Below are 23,385 nucleotides of genomic sequence, written 5' to 3' on the forward strand. Positions count from 1 at the left end.
TGCTCGTATATGTGTCATTGCGGCGCCGCCCACCATCGTCACGCTGTGTGGCGTAAATTCGGGGGAGGGGCGCAGCTAGTCGGAAGAGTGGCCTCTGGCCGAACTGCACCAAAAAGCTATTTGATGCCATGTCTCTACCCATCTATACCCATTTTTAAGCTACTATACAATACCTACCTCTACAGGTCCAGTGAGGCCCTAGCTCCTGCAGGCATTACCTTGCAATGATGTTTTTATCCAACTTTGTCTGGGTTGAACTATGGAATTTTATCTTGGAGGCGCATGCGCGGAGTCTAGCGCAGCGGACATGTCCTGCTAGAGCTCCGCTCCGTGAAAAGGGAGAACCGCTGTATAAAGGCAGCCCACCGTCGTTTTTCATTCAAAAAACGAGACATTATACTCCTGAGAGGTGAGAGAAAACTTTGAAAGCAAAATGGTACTAGGGGGAAACCAGAATAAATATAAAAATGCCCCCAGCGGAGGCACACAGGCTAAGACTGCAGTGAAATTGGCGCCAGTCCCCTCAGTTTCCTCAGCCTCAGGCATAATCACCTCAGAGAGCAGGAGAAAGACAAAGCTGTCACAGCAAATCTCCTCAGATGAATCTGACACAGAATTATTTCTGTCACAAAAATCTTCACAAGAACCAGCAGTAACTCCAAACCTTATCAAACAATTTGAGAAAATGCTACACAAAGCATTAAAGATTACCTCAGAACAAATAACCAATAATCTTACTAAAGAAATCAGAGAATTGGGGAACTGTACAGCAGCGCTGGAAATTAAAACTGAAGAACTAGAAAACACAACACAGGAATTTATGACTGAAATAGATCTTCTTAAAGAAGAAAATATAATCTTACAAAACAAATTGGAAGATTATGAAAATCGCGCAAGAAGGTCAAATTTGCGTTTCAGAGGCATTCCTGAATCGATCGTTGACCTATCTTCTACAATAACAGCTTTATGCCAAGAATTACAACCAGGAATACCGATCGAAAGGTTGGAAATGGATAGGGTACACAGAGCCCTCATGCCTAAAAAAACAGATGGACCCCCTCGAGACATCATAGCAAAGTTCCATTTTTATCGAACGAAAGAACAACTTTTATTTGCGGCCAGAGAAAAAAAAAACTTAACCTTTCAAGGTCACAATTTTCAGATTTTCGCAGATCTCTCTCAAGTTACTATCTCTAAAAGACGTGCTATGAAAATACATCTGCTGGAACTGCAAAGAAACAATATCACATACCAATGGGGTTTTCCATTCTCCATACGTTTTACCTACCAAGGAAACAGGCACATTTGTAGATCTCCGAACGAACTACAACAAGCTCTACAAGATCTTAACTTGATCAATGGAACATCTGCAATCAATACCTCACGAAGACGAACAGCATCCGCTTCTTCACTACCAACTTCATCCCCAGCTATAGAAAAAAACGGCAACCAGCATGTCCACAAGAGAGGCCGCTATATATCCCCTCCACAAGAACAAGAACTAGATCCAATGGACTGAAAGACTATTTTTCCAGGAACATGAATTTAAACATAAAATATAAAATTAACTAAAAAGATATGCTCTCAATGAATACACAGCATATTGGATGCATTCACAATGCAATTCTTACATGAATTTACATCCCATACTTGTATTCTAATAAATAGAATACAATATGGACAAGGGTAAATCCCAGATTCAAGTAACAATTATATATGCTTAACATAATCATCTGAGAACATAGATCTTTTTAGTCCCATATTTATTCCCAAAACATGAAACCAGGTTTGTTTGTTTTTTTTTGTTTTTTGTTGTTCTCTTTTCTTTTTTTTTATATATATAAATGGAATGGTTTAAAGTAGCTCTCCTTATTTATTGTATGCAGCATTGAGTTCCACACTACTATAATCAAATAAATAAGGAAGCTCAGTCATGTCAGGAGAATTATAAATTTATTTCTTAGATATATTGTTATATAGATTATATACACATTTTTTTTTTTTTTTTTTGTAAAAAAAAAAAAAAAAAAAAAAACTAAGAGGTTCTTTTATCCAGATGCTATAGCCCATACTATTATTCTAAAAATAAATATAAGATGGGCTAGATTAACTCTTTACTCAGATGTCATCTGAGTTTGTTGAATATTATCATACGAAAACACCATTCCTATAAGTTCCATACTTACTTCATATTTTGAAACTAAGTAGCTTTTTCTTTTTCCCTAACCAGATTGGTTAAAATACCTTTCCTATTTATCAGTTGCAACTTTGAATTAAACACTATTATTATCAAAAGAAGACCTAGTCATGACTGAAATGATACAAATTTACTTCTATAAGTGATACTTTTAGGTAAAATACTGAAACAAAGTTTAGTAGTAAACCTAAACACTAACCACAAAACATATTTTTTTTTATATATATATATTTTTTTTTTTCTCCTCTTTTTCCAGACTGGATAGTTTATTCTACTTAAATAACAGAGAATTTAAACAATCTTTATTTCATAAGTGTTAAGTTTTTCTTCAAAACATTAGATAATATAGAGATGTTTCGTTCCAAGCCTTAAGGGCTACAAATTTACATCTTAGTGATGTTATTTTTCCTTTTTACATTTTTTACAAAGTGGTTCTCCTGCTCACGGAAATTCCGTGCGCCTCACCTAGTCTTCCTCGGATCCCCCCCACTTAATATGGGGAGACCTGACGAAGGCCTTCGACCCCCTGTTGAGTGGTTTCACCCCTCACCACGGGCAAATTCTGAACACCTTAGTATTTTATTCTTAAGCTTATGTAATGAAATCTTACCTGTTTTCTTCTTCTTCCCTAAACCAGATCACACAAGATTCTTTTTTCTCTTTCTCCTTTTCAAGTCCGTATGGGTTGAGTCCAGCGTTCTCCAAACCAGAATAATTGGTAAGTGCTGCCTACTGACTCAGTTACCATGGCTCCTTTAAACATCTTATCCCTCAATGTGCAGGGACTCAATGTGCCACAGAAACGTACTAAAGCGTTTAGATCATTCCAAACACAAAAGGCACACATTGTGTGTATTCAAGAGACGCATTTTACAATAAACTCAACACCTACATTTTTTAGTTCATCCTATCCACAAGTATTTACTGCCTCGGCCAATACCAAAAAACGCGGAACTTTAGTGGCATTCCACCGCTCCACCCCAATCACCGTCCACTCGGAAATTAAAGACCCGGAAGGACGTTATTTAATCCTGACGGGAAACATTTTAGATACAGAAGTAACTGTGGTCTCCTATTATGCTCCAAACAAACAACCAATTCCATTTTTAACACATCTCTTGCAAGTAGTTAATGCACATAAAATGGGAACAATTATAGTATGTGGTGATTCCAACCAGGTTCTCCTCCCATTTCTGGACAAAACTCCATATACGTCACCTCGAAACCAATCTAAAATATCCCTCTCTCAACTTCTTTCGAAACACAATCTAGTTGATTCATGGAGGGAGAGTAACCCAACAAAAAGAAACTACACATATTTTTCACACCCCCATCAAACATTCAGTCGTATAGATCATATTTTTCTTACCACAAGGATGATACCAGAAATTCTATCATCAAACATAATCCCCATCCCATGGTCTGATCACAACGCAGTCCTAACCACCATTACATCCACTATACCTAAAACTCAAGATAAAACATGGTATCTACCAGAAATATTACTCAAACAACCTATATATAGAAATAAAATTGAACATGCATTGAAAGAGTATTTCATACTCAACAAAAGCCCAGAAATTTCTCCAATAACACTTTGGGAAGCTCATAAACCGGTGTTGAGAGGGATATTTCAGCAACAGATTGGTATACTCAAAAGAGAACGTAGAAATCTTGCACGAAAATTAGAAACACAATTTAATTCCCACTTCTTAGCGTTTCAAAACAATCCTAACCCAATTACTAAAAGTGAATTAGAGAAGGCACGCCTGGAATATGATCTTTTTCTAACAGAATCAACTGATAAAATATTACGTCGTTCCAGGCATGCCTTTTATATGAAATCGAATAAACCAGGCACATACTTGGCACGTGCACTCAAAACAACTAATAAATCTTTTAAACCAATTAAGCTGAAGATATCTAAAAATATATACACTAGTAATCCCCTTAAAATTGTCCATAAATTTCGTTCCCACCTAAAAACACTGTATACGGAGTCAAATTCGTTTAATTTAAACGAAGCAGATTCCTTTTTCTCAAAAATTAATTTACCTGAATTATCTGATTCACAAAAAGCGCAATTAGAGGAACCCATCAAGGTAGAAGATGTAGCAAAAATCATCAAAGAATTAAAAATTAATAAAAGACCAGGACCTGATGGTTATTCAGCATTATATTATCGTACCTTTTCAGACTCTATTTCCCCCATATTAACAGAAACATTTAATGCACTACTTGAAAACAATTCATTTAGACAGGAATCCTTAACGGCGATCATATGCATGATTCCTAAGCCTCATGCAGATGACACATCCTGTACTAATTACCGTCCTATCTCGATGCTTAATATAGACATCAAAATTTTGGCAAAAATTTTAGCGTCCCGTCTTGGTGATTTCATTGGCACTCTTATAAATCGTGATCAGGTTGGCTTTATGCCAACTCGCCAAGCAGGCGATAATGTACGACGAGCGGTTCTTTTAGCACAAATTGCCAAGACCAGACGCATTCCCTCCTGTTTTCTTTCACTTGATATTCAAAAAGCCTTTGATTCCATATCTTGGCCATACTTGCATTATATGTTACAAAAATGGGGTTTTGGCCCGAATTTTGTAAACTGGATCAAAGCTTTATATAATAAACCCAAAGCATACGTTAAATACGCAGGGTATAAATCTGAGGCCTTTAACATTGAGAGGGGCACTAGACAGGGGTGCCCGCTTTCGCCCCTGTTGTTTGCCCTCCTCATAGAACCTCTAGCCCAACGAATTAGATCAGAACCAACCATAACTGGAATTGAGATAGGAGGATTTCATCACAAACTATGTCTATTTGCCGATGACATCCTCTTGTTTCTTTCATCACCGCAAATATCAGGCCCCAATTTGATGCCAATACTTGATGACTTTGCTGCCTTTTCGGGTCTTTTCATTAATTCTAAAAAATGTATAGCATTAAACATATCCCTCTCAACATTGGAATTAAATTCAGCTAAAAACGGTCTCCCATTTACTTGGGCAGATAAATCTATCCCTTATCTAGGAATACATCTCACTGCATCCTATTTGGATCTTTTTTCAGCTAACTACCCTCCAATGATTAAAAATATAACAAATATGCTGAAATCCTGGAATCACCTCCCTCTATCATGGTTTGGAAAAATTAACACAATAAAAATGACAATCTTACCCAAATTATTATATTTATTCAGAGTTTTACCTATCCCAATTCCTGCCTATTACTTAAGAATTATACAAAGAAAAGCAAATTCATTTATTTGGGGCTCCTCTAAACCTCGTACGAAACTGCATACATTATATCTCCCTAAGTTGAATGGTGGTCTAGGATGTCCCAATTTTGCCTCTTACTATAGAGCGGCTCATATAGCAACTTTAACTAAATACCATACACAACATGAATCCCCTCTTTGGGTGTCAATTGAAGCAGCTGACTGCGATCCCTTATCAATCGCAAATCTGCTCTGGCTTTCGCCAAGAGATCGTAGAGGGTTAGGTAACCCAATTACCAAACATTTTATCTCCATGTGGGACAAATACAAACTCAGAAATCAATTACAATCTTTACATAACCCTCTATTATCTTTCTATAAAAACCCTGCATTCTACCCAGCATGGGTCTCACCTAGATCTTTCAAAGCATGGATTACTTATGATGTACTAAACATGCACAAATTTGTAAATTCCTCATCCTTTATTCCCTTCCCAACCCTCTGCGACAAATATGGATTACCTCAATCAGAATTATTTAGATATCTTCAGATTAAAAATTTCTTTATGCCTCTCTTAACCACAAAATCTCCACTGACTCAATTCACTACATTTGAAAAATTTTGTAAAGATAATCCTCATGCTAAAGGCATGATTTCGACCCTTTATGCTCAATTAGTAAACCAACCTGAAACGGAGAAACCATCGTATGTACAGAAATGGGAGGGAGATTTAGAACGAACACTGGAAACAACAGAATGAAATCAAATTTGGTTAACAACCAAATCGGCTTCCCCAAACATACTAGCAATAGAGGCTAATTATAAAGTTTTAATACGATGGTACCTTGTACCGGTTAGAATAGCGAAATATGTGCATAACTACTCGACAGAGTGTTATCGTGGATGCTCTGACCCAGGTACTCACTTTCATATTTGGTGGTCATGCCCCAAAGCACAAATCTTTTGGAAGGCTATCTTTACTATTGCATCTAAAATGTTAGGAATATCCATCACCCCTGATCCTGCAATGGCTCTCATTAACCGAAAACCAGAATTTTTAACACATAACCAATTTAAATTACTCATCCAACTTTTTACAGCGGCGAAACAAACACTGGCAAAAGCCTGGAGATCTCCTTCATTGATAGTGGAAGAGGTAGTAAATCGAATGAACGTAACCATGACTCAAGCTAAAATGGTAGCCATTGACAATGACTCGTTTGTCAAATTTGATAAAATATGGCAACCATGGATTAGCAACTACTTGCCTTCAACTTTTAACAAAGAAGTTTTACTACCATGGTAACTGACCCAGTGAACCAATGCATTATATAGTCTTTAGTGACTGCGATGGACCTCGCCTCGACTCAACCATACGGACTCTTCCCTCTATTCTTTCTTGCACTTCCTCTTTCTATCTCTCCTTTCTTCTCTACTTATTCTTTTTTATTGTTTTATTTGGAAGCTCATACTAACCATAGAACACAACTCCTCTTACAACCAGCACCTTTTGTATGTATTATTAATACCATAAGAACTTATAATGCAATATATAATCTACATTGTTTAAATATGTATTTCTGAGCTTCATTTCCTTTATTGCATAACTTGTACTCACTGTAATGTCAAATACCGCATTGTATGTACAATCTTTTGACAAGGAATTTTATCTTGGTCCCTATTGAGATCTTACTTTAATTAAATTGTTTATTGTTTTTTATTTATGTCTACTTTTCTACCATCTACTTCAGCGGTAACATTTTGAGACACCTTGTTATCATTATGCTTATTGTTGCCATTGTGTTATTTACTTGATATTAACAATCTATATATGTTTATATTATTATATCAATAAAATTCCTCTTGTTCAACTAAGTTACCCTTTTGCTTCTTACAAAGTCCCACTTTCCTTGCTCCCCTCCTCTTGACTGAATAGGGATGGAAATACATGACCCTAACAGGTCATGTTTTCACTTAAAGTCCCATAGGGATGGAAATACGCGACCTTACCAGGTCTTGGCTTACTAAAAGTCCCTAACAAACCCCACCCCTCTCTTTATATTCAAAGATGTTGGTTTGTTCAAAAACCCTTTTCTAGGGTGAATGTGAATGTGCTTTTGAGTAAAATGTTTTCTACTCAACAATGTGTGGCTTCTTTTTTCAATGCTCAAAAGCAGTTTTTTTGTAGTAAGTTGGTATTTACAGCAGCAATGAGGGTTATTTACTAAAGGCACTACAAGTGCACTTTCATTGCAGTTTCAAGTGCACTTTTGCAGTGCACTTGGAGTGCAAAGTGGATTTTCCTTTAGTAAATAACAACAGTGCTTTTTAATTTGTCACAATTACGCCATTTTCGTAACTACCAAAAAAATCACAAAAGAAAGAAAAACAAGCAGTAAATACAAGAAAATATTATTTCTGTTTATCCGAAATAAATTTATTTTTTAAATGTTTCTTGATTGTGTGGCATATCAATGGCCCCCCTACCAGCAAAGTACTCCAGATATTTTTGTCTCACTTCGTGGGTGCTTTGGGGGGGCAAGCCAGGACGGCCAACTTCAAGTGTCGTCAGGGTTAAAGGATCAGGAAAGCCGGCCTCAGTCCCAACTCAGGCCGCATAGTTTGTAGCATTTTTTTCTACGGAAATTGTGCCTAATGCAGCAGGCAAGCACAATATGGTTGAGTTTATATTCCGTCATGTGGATTGGTGTCAGAAATAGGCAGAACTGGCTGGCCATTATCCCGAAAGCGTTCTCCACCACTCTTCTGGCTCTGGCCAGCCGGTAATTAAAAACCCTCCGGTGAGGGTCCTCATAGGGAATGGCTGCATATGATGTTCTCCCAGCGCAAATGCTTCATCTGCGACTAAGACAAATGGGAGTCCTTCCACATTGTCTTCTGGAGGTGGCAAGCCCAAGCTGCCATTCTGGAGCTGTCAGTAAAACTTTGTGTGGGCAATGCCTCCACCATCCGACATCCGGCCATTTTTCCCCACGTCCACATACAGGAACTCGTAAGTAGCCGACACCACCGCCAACAACACAATACTATTAAACACCTTGTAATTATAATAGTATGACCCAGAGTTGGGGGTTGGGACTATGTGGACGTGTTTTCCAATCTATTGCCCCTCCGCAGTTGGGAAAGTCCCACCGCTGGGCAAAGTGGGATGCCACAGTCTGCCATTCCTGTGGCATTGAAGGAAACTGGAGTCAAACAAGAAAAAAAAATTAGTACTTTTGCACATAACATTGCAAGCAGATTAGACACAAACATTCTTGGCCAACATCAGTATAACATTCATTTTAAGGAGCACTTAAATACAAAAATATAAGGTCCACTTATCAGATTCCTCACCCCCTCTGATGGCCCATTGTAAAAATTTTAGGGGGGGGATGTTTTGGACAGGTAACCCTTTGGCCAGCCCCTCCTTACTCTACACTATTGGCAGCCCACTAGACAGGTAAGAATTGTCATAATACAAAAATATGAATACACTGTACAAATTGAAGCACATTTTTACATTCTGCAATTACCCATCAAGATAATAGGAGAACTAAACTTTAAACAGTAACATTTGAAAGTATTTAGGCAGGACCTTTCACTACATGCTTTGGGGAATTCATCCATAAATATGACCACAAAAGAGGTAGGTATAGTGTGTATGTGTTGGGCAAAGTCAGCAGATAGAGGACTGGTATGGGTTGACTTAGCTGTTAAGGGGAGGGAAGATTCCAAATGATTTTGGGACCCCAAGAAAAAAGCCTCTGGCACACCATGAATTTAAGCACACAAATAACATTTGTACACATTTTAGGGGGTGTTTAGGGTAAAGCACTAAAATGGAGCTGACAAAATACATTGTTAAATGAATAGGCTAGGTGTATATGGGCCCAGGTTAGCATGCTGGGGAGGTTAGTGAAGGCAAATGTGCCTGAAGGACAAAAAAGGAAGTTTAAAAGCTTCCAGCATGCATGGGGACAAAAGGGACATTCACAGCATATTACAATCATGGTATTTAGAGAATGATGAATGAAATACAATACATTAGCAAACATGAAATGCATAGAATGTGATGTTAAAGGAGAAAACTTACCCTAATATAGTCCTTCTGCAGGACCTGAATGATGGCAGAACAGGTCTCTGGAGAGAGATGCCTGTCGAGAACTTGATGTCCTGGAGACTTCTCCCCATCGCCAAGCTTCTGCTCCGGAGTGCTGGCTTGCCGCATGCACCTGTCCTGCCTGCTACTATAAGGGGACAGCAAAGCCAACAAATGGTGAAAATTGGGTCCGTCATCCGGAGATAATTCCTGAAATCATCACAATTATTCTCACGGATCTCCCTCAACAAAGGCATATGAGAGAATTGGTCACGCTGGAGCAACCAATTCTTGGTCCATGATCTCCTCCCCACCCTGTTCATGGACTGGGCTTGGGTCAAAGCAAGAACCCCAACACCAAGCCCCCACATAGCATGAACTCTATGATGAGTACGTAACCGCAACATGGCTTCAAAACGGTCAGCTGGTCAGAACGAACTAACAGAAAGCACTGAAAAACAGGCCTGAGAAGAGCGAGCTGAAATTAAAAAATGAGCGAACAAGAACGCACTGGGAATCAAATACGTACTATAATAATACGTACTGACAAACAAAGGCGAACTGACTACACACACTGAAGGACAGATACGAACCCACAAGAACAAACCGAAGAGCAGTAATAACAATCTGAAAAGCACAAGTCTGAAAAGCGTGAATCGTCCCTCACCAAACCTCTACTAACACGAGATTAGCAGAAGGAGCCCAAAGTGTGGCGCACTTGGTAATTGAACTTCCCTTTTCTAGTGCCGTCATACGTGTTGTATGTCACCGCGTTCTTGACGTTTGGAATTAGCATCCAAATTTGTGTGACCGTGTATATGGAAGACAAGTTTGAGCCAACATCCGTCGGAAAAAAAACATGGATTTTGTTGTCGGAATGTGCCATCGTGTGTACGCGGCATAAACCCTTCAGTGAGCAATTAACAGCTTTTAGAGGCTACTGTATCAGAATATAAAAACAAACAAGTGTGGATATTGACACCTAGACTTCTTCTCCAACAAACAGATCTTGTACTCAACTTCTTAAAAACACAGGGACAAAAATGTTGTCCTGTGTACAGCGCTTGTCTTTAAGGCAAAGAATTATCTCTAATGCATTTCCTGTTTAAACATATCCTAAAACTAGGCCATTCACTGAAACTCAAATTAGTAGATATATATATATATAATTTATTTATTTCATTTTCTCTTAAATTGCATCCGTAAGATTTAATACTGCAGTTAAAAATCCCTCAGAACCAATCAACACTACCAAAAATGGAATGGCCCCATCTGGGATATGTTCAAACCATCTATTGCATACAGAATATATGCTCTATACTTTGCCAAAACTTTTGAGCTCTTTTGTTTGGGAAGTTGTCTGCTGTATCTCCCAAGGGAACTTTCTTTTCCTCGATATCCCTGAACTTCCAGCTCTCCAGATCTTCTCCCCTTTCAAAATTCTTTCAGCCTTTTTTCCTCACTGTCATGTGTAACCCTCTATATTCCCCTAGAATGTGGGTGTGGAAATGCCTTTCACGTCATAAGAGACGTCAAAACACATGTCATTTCCTGGACAACCCGTATAGGGAAATTGTAGTTTCCTTTATTCACAGTGGCCAAAGCGGGCAGTATTGTATAGAAAATTGACTTTATTTAATTCCTGAATAACCTTTTGACTAAGGCTTAAAGAAACTATGAATAAGGCCCCTTTCACACATGCAGACCGTATGTCCGTATTTCATCCATCCGTTTTCGGATGAAATACAGACATGCATGCATCCCTATGGGATAGCTGGTGTCAGCGGATGTTCATCCGCTGACACCGCATGATATCACCGCATGATATCATCCGTCCCCGCTATGGTCCGATTCTGCAGACAGAGGAAAATCCTTTTCTTCTATCCGTCTGCAGAGCGGATCGGATGAACACGGACAGATGGTCCATGTTCATCCAATCCCCCATAGGTCATCCGCCGGCTCAGCGGGGATCAACGGAACGATCCCCGCTGAGCAAGCAGGGGTTCACGGGGCGGATCATCATGGATCCGTCCCGTGTGAAAGGGGCCTTAGACTAAAATGTCATTTATGTGTCAAACCACTCCAGACCTGGTGGCAACTCATAAGATCTATGTCTTCTAAGTGAATCTAGCCCGCACAATTAACTTATGTTGTAAATACCTTGAAACTCAGGTCATTGGTTTCACAAAATGCAATAATTATTATATGTTAATATTATTATTATATAATTATTAAGTTTACTCTAAGAATTCTTATCCATAAAAAAATATATTCATAATATTATAAACATGCATGTCCATTTTAATATGTACCAATATTCTATCCATGATTAATATTATATGAATATATCCAAATAATATATTATGACTATTTTGGAAAAATTGTAATAAAAATACATTAACCAAAGATACAGGTAAAACTATTCACTCAATTAGGTTATCATTACTCTAATGTAATATAATAACAATACCATAATAATAATTTATGGATAATTTGTATATCTGCAGTAAATAATACAATATGTTTCATATGGTTATTTGTGAATAAGCCCTATCTTGTTTCTCAAGCCTGAAAAAAAAATTAGGTCTGTAAGCTTATGGTTCCCTTATCTTGTTTATTTTACTAAGCGTCCAGACTCTTAATTTATGATCTAGACTGATAGGCAAGGAGCCCTAGAGTCTCTTACAAACCCCCTGCCCACAATCATGAACCTAATTGAACCTCCTAAAAAATGTTTTAAACAAGATGGCTTCTGAGTTGTTCATAAAATATATGTGAAAAATATATGATGCAGAGGCCTTAAGAATGAATTCTTTTTAACCCCAATAGTTCTGACAATGTTTCATTGGACCAATGTTTGCATTTTCCACTGTGGATATTGTTTTTGAATTGTCTATAGCACATTCTGATGGTTTGGGAATAGAGTGTGTTGCAGTACCTTATTACCTTTTTGGGTCCCTGGTACTAATTATATATATTCATTTAACCATTTTAGCCCCGGAAGGATTTACCCACTTCCTGACCAGAGCACTTTTTACAATTTGGCACTGCGTCGCTTTAACTGCTACTTGCGTGGTCATGGAATGCTGTACCCAAACTAAATTTGTGTCCTTTTCTTCCCACAAATAGAGCTTTCTTTTTATGGTATTTGATCACCTCTGCGGTTTTTATTTTTTGCGCTATAAACGTAAAAAGACCGAAAATTTTGAAAAAAAAAATGATATTTTCAACTTTTTGTTATAAAAAAAAATCCAATAAACTCAATTTTAGTCATACATTTAGGCCAAAATGTATTCGGCCACATGTCCTTGGTAAAAAAAAATGTCAATACGCGTATATTTATTGGTTTGCGCAAAAGTTATTTACAAACTAGGGTACATTTTCTGGAATTTACACAGCTTTTAGTTTATGACTGCCTGTCTCATTTCTTGAGGTGCTAAAATGGCAGGGCAGTACAAACCCCCCCCCCCAAATTACCCCATTTTGAAAAGTAGACACCCCAAGGAAATTGCTGAGAGGCATGTTAAGCCCATTGAATATTACATTTTTTTGTCCCAAGTGATTGAATGATAAAAAAATAAAAATAATTTTTTTTTACAAAAAGTTGTCACTAAATGATATATTGCTCACACATGCCATGGTTATATGTGGAATTGTGCCCCAAAATACATTTAGCTGCTTCTCCTGAGTATGGGGATACCACATGTGTGGGACTTTTTGGGAGCCTAGCCGCATACGGGGCCCCGAAAACCAAGCACCGCCTTCAGGATTTCGAAGGGAGTAAATTTTTGATTTCACTCCTCACTACCTATCACAGTTTTGAAGGCCATAAAATACCAAGATGGCACAAACCCCCCCCCCAAATGACCCCATTTTGTAAAGTAGACACCCCAAGCTATTTGCTGAGAGGCATGTTGAGTCCATGGAATATTTTATATTTTGACAAGAGTTGCGGGAAAATTACAAACTTTTTTTTTTTTCTTTTCTTGCACAAAATTGTCACTAAATGATATATTGCTCAAACATGCAATGAGCATATGTGGAATTACACCACAAAATACATTCTGCTGCTTCTCCTGAGTACGAGGATACCACATGTGTGGGACTTTTTGGGAGCCTAGCCGCGTACGGGGCTTCGAAAATCAAGCACCGCCTTCAGGATTTCTAAGGGCGTAAATTTTTGATTTCACTCCTCACTACCTATAACAGTTTTGAAGGCCATAAAATGCCAAGATGGCACAAAACCCCCCAAATGACCCCATTTTGGAAAGTAGACACCCCAAGCTATTTGCTGAGAGGCATGTTGAGTCCATGGAATATTTTATATTTTGCCACAAGTTGCGGGAAATTGACAAACTTTTTTTTTTTTGCACAAAGTTGTCACTAAATGATATATTTCTCAAACATGCCATGGGCATATGTGGAATTGCACCCCAAAATATATTCTGCTGCTTCTCCTGAGTATGGGGATACCACATGTGTGGGACTTTTTGGGGGCCTAGCTGCATACGGGGACCCGAAAACCAATCAACGCCTTCAGGATTTCTAAGGGCATACATTTTTGATTTCACTCCTCACTACCTATCACAGTTTTGTAGGCCATAAAATGCCAAGATAGCACAAACCCCCCCAAATGACCCCATTTTGGAAAGTAGACACCCCAAGCTATTTGCTGAGAGGCATGGTGAGTATTTTGCAGCTCTCATTTGTTTTCGAAAATGAAGAAAGACAAGAAAAATGTTTTTTTTTCTTTTTTCAATTTTCAAAACTTTGTGACAAAAAGTGAGGTCTGCAAAATACTCGCCATACCTCTCAGCAAATAGCTTGGGGTGTCTACTTTTCAAAATGGGGTCATTTGGGGGGGTTTTGTGCCATCTGGGCATTCCATGGCTTCCGAAACTGTGATAGGCAGTGAAGAGTGAGATCAAAAATTTACACCCTTAGAAAGCCTGAAGGCGGTACTTGGTTTTCGGGGTCCCGTACGCAGCTAGGCTCCTAAAAAGTCTCACACATGTGGTATTCCCGAACTCAGGAGAAGCAACAGAATGTATTTTGGGGTGTAATTTCACATATTCCCATGGCATATTTGAGCAATATATCATTTAGTGACAACTTTGTGCAAAAAAAAAAAAAAATGTTTGTCTTTTTCCCGCAACTTGTGTCACATAATAAATATTCCATGGACTCGACATGCCTCTCAGCAAATAGCTTGGGGTGTCTACTTTCCAAGATGGGGTCATTTGGGGGAGTTTTGAACTGTCCTGGCATTTTATGCACAACATTTAGAAGCTTATGTCACACATCACCCACTCTTCTAACCACTTGAAGACAAAGCCCTTTCTGACACTTTTTGTTTACATGAAAAAATATTTTGCAAGAAAATTACTTTAAACCCCCAAACATTCCATATTTTTTTAAAGCAAAGGCCCTACAGATTAAAATGGTGGGTGTTTCTTTTTTTTTCACACAGTATTTGGGCAGCGATTTTTCAAATGCATTTTTTTGGGAAAAAACACACTTTTTTTCAATTTTAATGCACTAAAACACACTATATTTCCCAAATGTTTGATGAAATAAAATCTTAGGCCGAGTACATGGATACCAAACATGACATGCTTTAAAATTGCGCACAAACGTGCAGTGGCGACAAACTAAATACATTTTTAATGTAAGCCTTTACAGGTTACCACTTTAGATTTACAGAGGAGGTCTACTGCTAAAATGATTGCCCTCGATCTGACCTTCGTGGTGATACCTCACATGCATGGTGCAATTGCTGTTTACATTTGACGCCAGACCGACGCTTGCGTAAGCCTTTGCGCTAGAGCGGAGGGACAGGGGTTTTTTTTTTTTTTTCTTTCTTATTTTTTTTGCTTTTTTTAAAACTGTTCCATTCATTTTTTTTTTTAATTTTTTTTTTAGCATTTTTATTGTTATCTCAGGGAATGTAAATATTCCCTATGGTAGCAATAGGTAGTGACAGGTACTCTTTTTTGAAAAAATTGGGGTCTATTAGACCCTAGATCTCTCCTCTGCCCTCAAAGCATCTGACCACACCAAGATCGGTGTGATAAAATGCTTTCCCAATTTCCCAATGGCGCTGTTTACATCCGGCGAAATCTAAGTCATAAAATGCTCATAGCTTCAGGTTTCTTAGGCCATAGAGATGATTGGAGCCATTCTGGTCTCTGATCAGCTCTATGGTCAGCTGGCCGAATCAACAGCTGCATTCTCAGGTTCCCTGTTGGGACAGGAGAGCCAGAGAAAAACATGGATGACGGTGGCAGGGGGGCATTCCCTCCTACTGCTTGTAAAAGCAGTCTAGAGGCTAATTAGCTGCTAGGATTGCTTTTACATAAAAGCCGACCGCTGGCTTAAAAGAATGATACCAAGATGATACCTAAACCTGCAGGCATCATTCTGGTATAACCACTTAAAGTCCAGCAACATACCAGTACCTTGCTGGTCCTTGTTGGGCATATATTGTAAACTTTTTTTCATGCAGCCTGTGGGCTGAACGAAAAAAAGAGATTGATCAGTGGGTATGCCCACCATTAGAATACCTCCCTTCATCCACCCACTTCTAATGATGGGCATATATGCACCGTTTATATATGCCGAAACATGGGGGCATCCTCCCGCAAAAGGTAGGAGCAAATTGCTCCTCCGCCCACTGCTGCCCTCACGCTTCGGCATATATGCTGAAGTATGTAACTGTGGTGGTGAAATCACCTCCGACAGCGCTGGAGTCACGGCTTTATGTATCGTGGGAGCAAACGCTGTTGCTGTCAAGATAAATAAATCCGCGCTGCAACTGAATGGCGTACCTGCTAAGCAAATGATGGTTAACAATAAAACAAAATAACATTACAGTATAACAGTAAGACTTACCATACCTGCAAAGCAAATACAAAAAAAATAGTAAAAAATAAAACATTTAACGCAACCTGTGCCTAAAATATATATATGCCGAAGCATGGGGGCATCCTCCCGCAAAAAGGCAGGAGCAAATTGCTCCTCCACCCACTGCTGCCCCCACGCTTTGGCATATATGCTGAAGTATGTAACTGTGGTGGTGAAATCACCTCTGACAGCGCTGGAGTCACGGCTTTATGTATCGTGGGAGCAAACGCTGTTGCTGTCAAGATAAATAAATCTGCGCTGAATGGCGTACCTGAAAACAAAAAAATGGTTAAAACACAGTAAACTATAAAAAAATTACATACCTGAAAAGCAAACATGATAAAACTTAACAACATTAAAACATTGCAGAATAGAATACAGTAAAAAAGAGCAGAACAATAGAGAGAGAATAGAGAGAGAGAGAGAACAATAAAACGACAACTATTTTTGGTTTTTTTATTTTATATTTTTTTTGTGTATTTTTTTTATTTTTCCTTTTTTTTTTTTTTTTTCCTTTTTTCTTAAAACTGTAACTTTTAAAACTGTAACGGTTACAGGTTTGGGTCTCTCAAAATGCGATGGCATCTTGGGAGACCCTGTTAAAGTGTCCTAGTCTGTGCAATGATTTACCCTACGCTAAAACTCAACTAGTGTATGGTAGCGCTCAAAACATTCACCAATGCAAAGACCAGGATTGCCAGGACAGGAGGGACAATAATACTGGGTGTCACGCCTATATCCACGCTTTCTGCAGACACAACATTTTCTTTGGGGGGCTCGTTGGGTAGGGGTACTCGGGAGGACATAAGGAAAATGCCTCCCATGCAGCCGTCTTACTGCATCTGGTTGGGGAAGGTGAGGTGGAGCACCATCTGGATACAGAAGGGCTCTGACGATCTCTTCCTGGAATTTAAGGAAGGATCCAGTCTGTCCTGAAGCTCTGTATAGCACATGAGCGTTCAGCAAAGCCAATTGAAATAAGTATACAGACACTTTTTTGTACCAGTGTCTGGTCTTATGGGCAACTAGGTACGGCGCCAACAACTGGTCGTTGAGGTCCACCCCTCCCATATTTTGGTTATAATCGTGGACACAGAGGGGTTTCTCCACAACACCAGTTGCCGTAGTAATTTGGACCGTCGTGTCTGCATGAAGGGAGGCAAGAACGAAAACATTCTTATTGTCCCTCCACTTCATAGTGAGCAAATTATTACACCACAAGCAGGCTCTCTCCCCCAGCCTAAGACGGGAATCTACAGGTCACTGGGGAAAGCCCCGGCGATTAGGTCGCACGGTGCCACATGCTCCAATTTGATGATCAAAAAGGTGACTAAAAAGTGGCACGCTCGTGTAATAATTGTCCACATATAAATGGTACCCCTTTCCGAATAAGGGTGACACCAAGTCCCACACTATCTTGCCAGCGCTTCCTATGTAGTCAGGGCAGTTTGTCGGCTCTACGTGACTATCTTTGCCCTCGTAAACCATAAAACTACATGTATAGCCTGTGGCCCTGTCACAGAGCTTATACATCTTGACCCCGTATCTGGCACGCTTGCTGGGAAGGTACTGTTTGAATGACAAATGGCGAGAAAATTTAATCAGGGACTCATCAACGCAGACAACTTGATGGGGAGTAAACAAGTCTGCAAAACGCTGGTTGAAGTGGTTTACGAGGGGCCGAATTTTGTAGAGCCGATCGTATTCAGGGTCTCCACGAGGACGACAGAGTTCACTGTCATTGAAGTGCATGAACTGCAAAATCTGCTCGTATTGTGCCCTGGTCATGGAGGCAGAGAACAAGGGCATATGGTGAATTGGGTCAGTGGACCAATATGACCACAACTCACTCTTTTTAGTTATGCCCATGTTGAGGGAAAGGCCCAGAAAGATCTTAAATTCGGAGACCGTAATTGGTCTTCAATATCTGGCAAGGGAGGACTGGGGAATAGTGGTGATGTGTTGACCAGCATATAAATTGCTTTGGTCCACAATACATCTATAGAGATCTTCGGTGAAAAACAGTGAGTAAAAATCAAGTGGCGTAAAATCAACTGTTTCCGCCTGAATTCCGGGTTAGCCAGTGAATAGGGGAAGTACGGGTGCTGCAGAAGTGGTGGGTTCCCAATTAGGGTTGGCGAATGCAGCAGGAAGGGCACTATGGGCACGACGGGCCTGTGTTCGTCTTCTTGGTGGCAGCGGGACACTACTTGTGCTTGCCACCTCGCCAGCTTGAACTGCACTTATGGGACTCGCCACGTCACCACATGATACTGCAGTGCTGGATGTACGACCAGGGTGTACTAGGCCGCTGGTGCTTGCCAGTTCACCAGAAGAAATAGCGGCGCTAGTACTGCTCTGCTCCATACGAGGGACCTGTGGTTCTTGCACTTCAAGGACAGAAGAAGAAGTTCGGGGTCTGGTACGCCTGACCTTGGCAGGGACCACAACTCCGTCATCAGAGCTATCTGTCATGGAGCCGCTGTCGTCTACAGGATCGTATTCTGAGCCTGAATCTGACAGATGAGTGACTTTCTCTTCACTATCTGTCATGCTCAGAAACGTGTAGGCCTCTTCACTAGTGTACCTTCGATTTGCCATTTTGGGCTCTAAATTTAGGGGTACACTAGTGAGACTCACAGGCAAAAAAGCTCCTGACTGTCAGCGACTGTATCAAAACGCTACCAAAAAACTGTTAGCGATCGCAGGGATCAGGCCTGACTCTGCAAACGCTGCAGTTATGTGTGCTTAGTGTTTTGTAAGTGTCAGTGATCGATCGATACTGCACTTGGGTGGGCTGGGTTGGGCCGAGGGGCAAAACACAGGTGCTAGCAGGTATCTGGGCTGATCCCACTAACACAGCGTTTTTGGGGACCCTAAACTGCTGGGGATGCTAGTATAGATCTGATCGGATCAGATATTGATCCGTTCAGATACTATAGCACTAAGGGAGGTGTATGCTGCGTGCGTGGGTTTTAGCAGTACTGGCGCTAACCTGATGCTGCCTGGGGCAACGCAGACCTTATCTGACCCTAAAAACTTAACTTATATCACCGCCGGGCAATCAGGGGGTTAAACCTTTATAAGGTAATAAACGGCGGGTGCCCTAAAACTATAATAAACAAACTAACTAACCAGCATCACCCGTAACAATTATATGGTGATCACTGGTGAAAGGGTTAACTAGGGGGCAATCAGGGGGTTAAAACCTTTATTAGGTAGTATATAGGGTCCCTGTCGCTATAAAACGCTGACGGCGAACCTATATACTTACCTCCCTAACTAGCGTCACCTGTGTCACTAATACAGCGATCAGAAAAACGATTGCTTAGTGACACTGGCGACGGGGGGTGATCACGGGGGTTAAAACTTTATTAGGGGGGGTTAGGGGGGTACCCTAGACCTAAAGGGTTCTAACCCTAACTGCCTTACCACTTATAACTGTCACAAACTGACACCAATGCAATAATCAGAAAAAAAAAACTGCTTTTGGTGTCAGTTTTGACAGGGGGTACAGGGGGGTGATCAGAGGGTGACTGGGGGGTGATGGGGGGTTGAAAAGTGTGCCTGCGTGTTCTACTGGAAGTGTAGTGTTGTGCAAACTTACTTGGATGTCTTCTCTCTTTGGCGCCGGAACGAAAAGACCGGCTAGAGGAGAGATGACATCACTTCCTCCGCTTCTGTTTACATTACAGAAGCCGAGGAAGCATGTCATTCGACAGGAGCAATCGCGAGGGGGGAGCCACGAATGAGTGGCCTCCCCCTCACCTTTGATCGCCCCTGACCTGAATCCGACCGCCGCAGGCACTGGAGGGGGTCCGATCGGACCCCCCACCCGTGGGAAGGCAAGGATGTACCTGTAAGTACTTTTTGCATCGTCGTGCGGCAGTCGGCAAGTGGGTAAGATCCGTTAGAGAATGCTTCAGTTTTTTTGCGGCAGTCTGGAGTAAGTTTTTAATTCCATATCTGGCCGCTTAAAAAACATTACGAATTTGCATATATTCAGCTTTTTATACCATCAGTAAATTGGGGCAATTTAGAGTTATTTCTTAAATTGTATATTTGATCGTTTAAAGTATTATTCATTGCTGCATTTTGACTGAGTGTATATTTTAGATTATATTTTTGTCCAGCTTTTGTATTAGTGATAGTATAAAGCATGTTGGAATCCACCATTTGATATTATGTATGTACAAATAAAGTTTTTGATCCACAATCAGCACAGCAGTGGGTTGTTGACCAATCTTGTAGACCAATTTGCCCATATATAAAATGGCGTGAGGACTTGAGACGTCCTGCCGCTCTGGGAAGACGTATGTTGAAATGCGTAGGGCGGGGCAAGGACTCTGGAATCAACACGCTATCCAGGATCACACTCGAGGCTCGCATACCAAGCTGAGCGGCCAGAGGTGATCAGGAACACATATATGCTGGCTATTCCTAGTGTCGGGTCTGACACTTTTAAATGTGAGTTTATTGATTGTATATGTTTTTAAATAAACCTTTTAAAAATGATATCACACTATTGGAGCTTCCTTCCTCTTCTATATATGTGGGGACAGTGGCTTGAGTTTTGAAGAAGAGTTCATGTATGGCTTAAACGGCTCTCTGGATCCTAGCATTGATTGCATCAAGGCGCAGCTGCTGGTTTATAGGTTTACCAGCCACTTCAATCGGTGAATCAGTTGGGTACGACTGGTGGAGGATCACATTTGTGTGTGCATAAGTTGATCTACATACAAGATTCACTGAATGTCACTTTCCGCTGTTTATATTTTGTCACATTTATGAACTTTATTTGTTTAAGAATATATATTTTTCATATATTTATATACACATTTCTTTTTTGGGCAAATATCCATTTTTTTTTTGGATCAGTAACGAGATGGACTTGGTTACCTTACATTTGTTATAGATTATGGCACATTGCCTTATTTTTTGAGCACTTTGCACTTTATAGATATATATGTATAACTTAGTAACAATTTGGGGATTTAAGACTAGATATGTCTGGTTATTTTCTTAGTTTGAAAAACAGGGTGAACAAATATCTGCGCTAACTAAAAAAGAGAACAAGAAAAGCCGCCAGCATAGTTTGTTGATTCATCAAACACAAATATAAAAAACCAAAATGCAGCGCTTAAGTGAAGCAAATTATATAAAAAATGTGTACTGGTCCATGGAAAATCAATATAGGATAGAGATAACGTGGAGCCTCCACCAAACTTCAATGTGCAAAGGAAAAGCACACCACACCCAGGTGCTATCAATCTGCTTACCAGAAAGATATGAAAACAAGCAATGTAATCATATGATGCAAGAGGTTAATAGTGGATCCGAATGGCACTCTCCATACTTGATAGGCAGGTCATAGAAATATCCAGGTTCATCAATATCAGAAAGACATCAGGACTCGCACAAGGAGATGGATATATTGCGCGATCACCAACAGGATATAAACCCGGTAAGGAAAAAAGCAACAATAGTGAAGCCCGTAAAGGTAAAACACACGTTTTTAATGTAGTCTACTTACAGGTAAAAAAGGAACATCATCACATATAAAAAATACTCCGCGGCTCACAGCGTACTTGCATCGGCCAGCCTGACATGTTTCATCCAATGTGGATATCATCAGAGGCGTGGCCAGTGATGCAAGCACACCCAAATAAATAGTAAACATTTCAAGCCATGCTGACCTCTGATAGGGCAGCATGACATCTACAGCAGCTGTTTCATTTACAAGCTCTGGCCGCACATGCGCACTACGGCGGTGCTATCCAGGAAGCAGGAAATAGAAGACAGCATTATTCGGCCGCACTTGCGCAACATCTGTTGCACTTGCAACATCTGGCAAATGCAACCAAGTGGCTCTTTCATGGTAGGGGCAGTTTTGTGTGGGCTAAAGAATGTGTTTTGTGCTTAGTGTGCCTTGATTCCACAGTGATTGGTGAAAAGTGGATGTTCACTGAAGACTGTTTATGGTGACACACATTTTCACAACTTGAGCTTAATTTATGGAAGTTGGAATTTAGTCACATGACATCTTAGAGCCACAAAGGACGTCGGTGCTGGATGACTTCCCTTTCTCGAACAATGTAGCTATATACTGTAATGCCCATTATATGTCATTGACTGCAGATCCAACACTGATTAATGCCTGAATGGTAAGGTGTCTCTACCACTGTAAAATATATCCTATTAGTACTGGCCCATGGGGAAACTGTCCTCTTGCCTCCCAGTCTAGCCTTCTCCTGATAGACACCCCATCATTTCATATAAGTGGTGGATCAATAATGGTACACATAATTGACCACTGTCTGCTGATTAGAATGCTCCCAGCTATCCAGGATTGGAAGGCACTCTGCAGCAAATCAAATGCACAAGTTGACATCTGGAAGTGCGGAATGTTGTATGTAAGTAGTTTCTGTTGTTGCGGATGTGCCTTTTTTTCCTATAGGAAATATATTTTGAGATTTATGTTTATTAATATCTATCATCTACAGAAGTTGCATTAGTTAGCTAGCTGCAATACAGTATATAGAAGAGGTGTACAGTGACCATATAATTCTGAACTATACATTAAGGCTAGGTTTCCACTATTGCGACCTAAAAGTCATGCTTTTTTGCCGCAATTTTGATGTGACTTGAAACAATGCCTGTGTATTCTTGAGGTTTATGGACCTCAAGTCGCATCAAAGTGGGACCAAAGTAGTGCAGGGACTACTTTGAAGTCTCTGCGACTTCAAGTCGCACAGATATGAACGGTATTCATTGGAAATCATGGGGTACGACTTGTCATGCGACTTTTGAAGTCCCAAGTCGCATGACAAGTCGCACTAGTGGAAACCAAGCCTTAAGGCAGCCTTCTCTCTGTCTATCAACATTACTTTAAAAAAAAAAAAGTTGTTGAGCCCATTTTGTCTCCCTTGCCCTTGTCTCTGTATATATAGC

At 40.1% G+C, this 23,385-nt stretch overlaps 1 protein-coding gene across 1 annotated transcript in view; it reads left to right on the plus strand.

Moving 5' to 3' along the window:
- The window catches only part of LOC141147982 (tyrosine-protein phosphatase non-receptor type substrate 1-like), a 122,545-nt gene that overhangs the window by 74,934 nt on the left and 24,226 nt on the right, over positions 1–23,385 (plus strand). The gene's annotated exons all lie outside the window — the stretch shown is intronic.

The sequence above is a fragment of the Aquarana catesbeiana genome, linkage group LG06 (assembly GCF_042186555.1).
Source record: "Aquarana catesbeiana isolate 2022-GZ linkage group LG06, ASM4218655v1, whole genome shotgun sequence".
Lineage (NCBI taxonomy): Eukaryota > Metazoa > Chordata > Amphibia > Anura > Ranidae > Aquarana > Aquarana catesbeiana.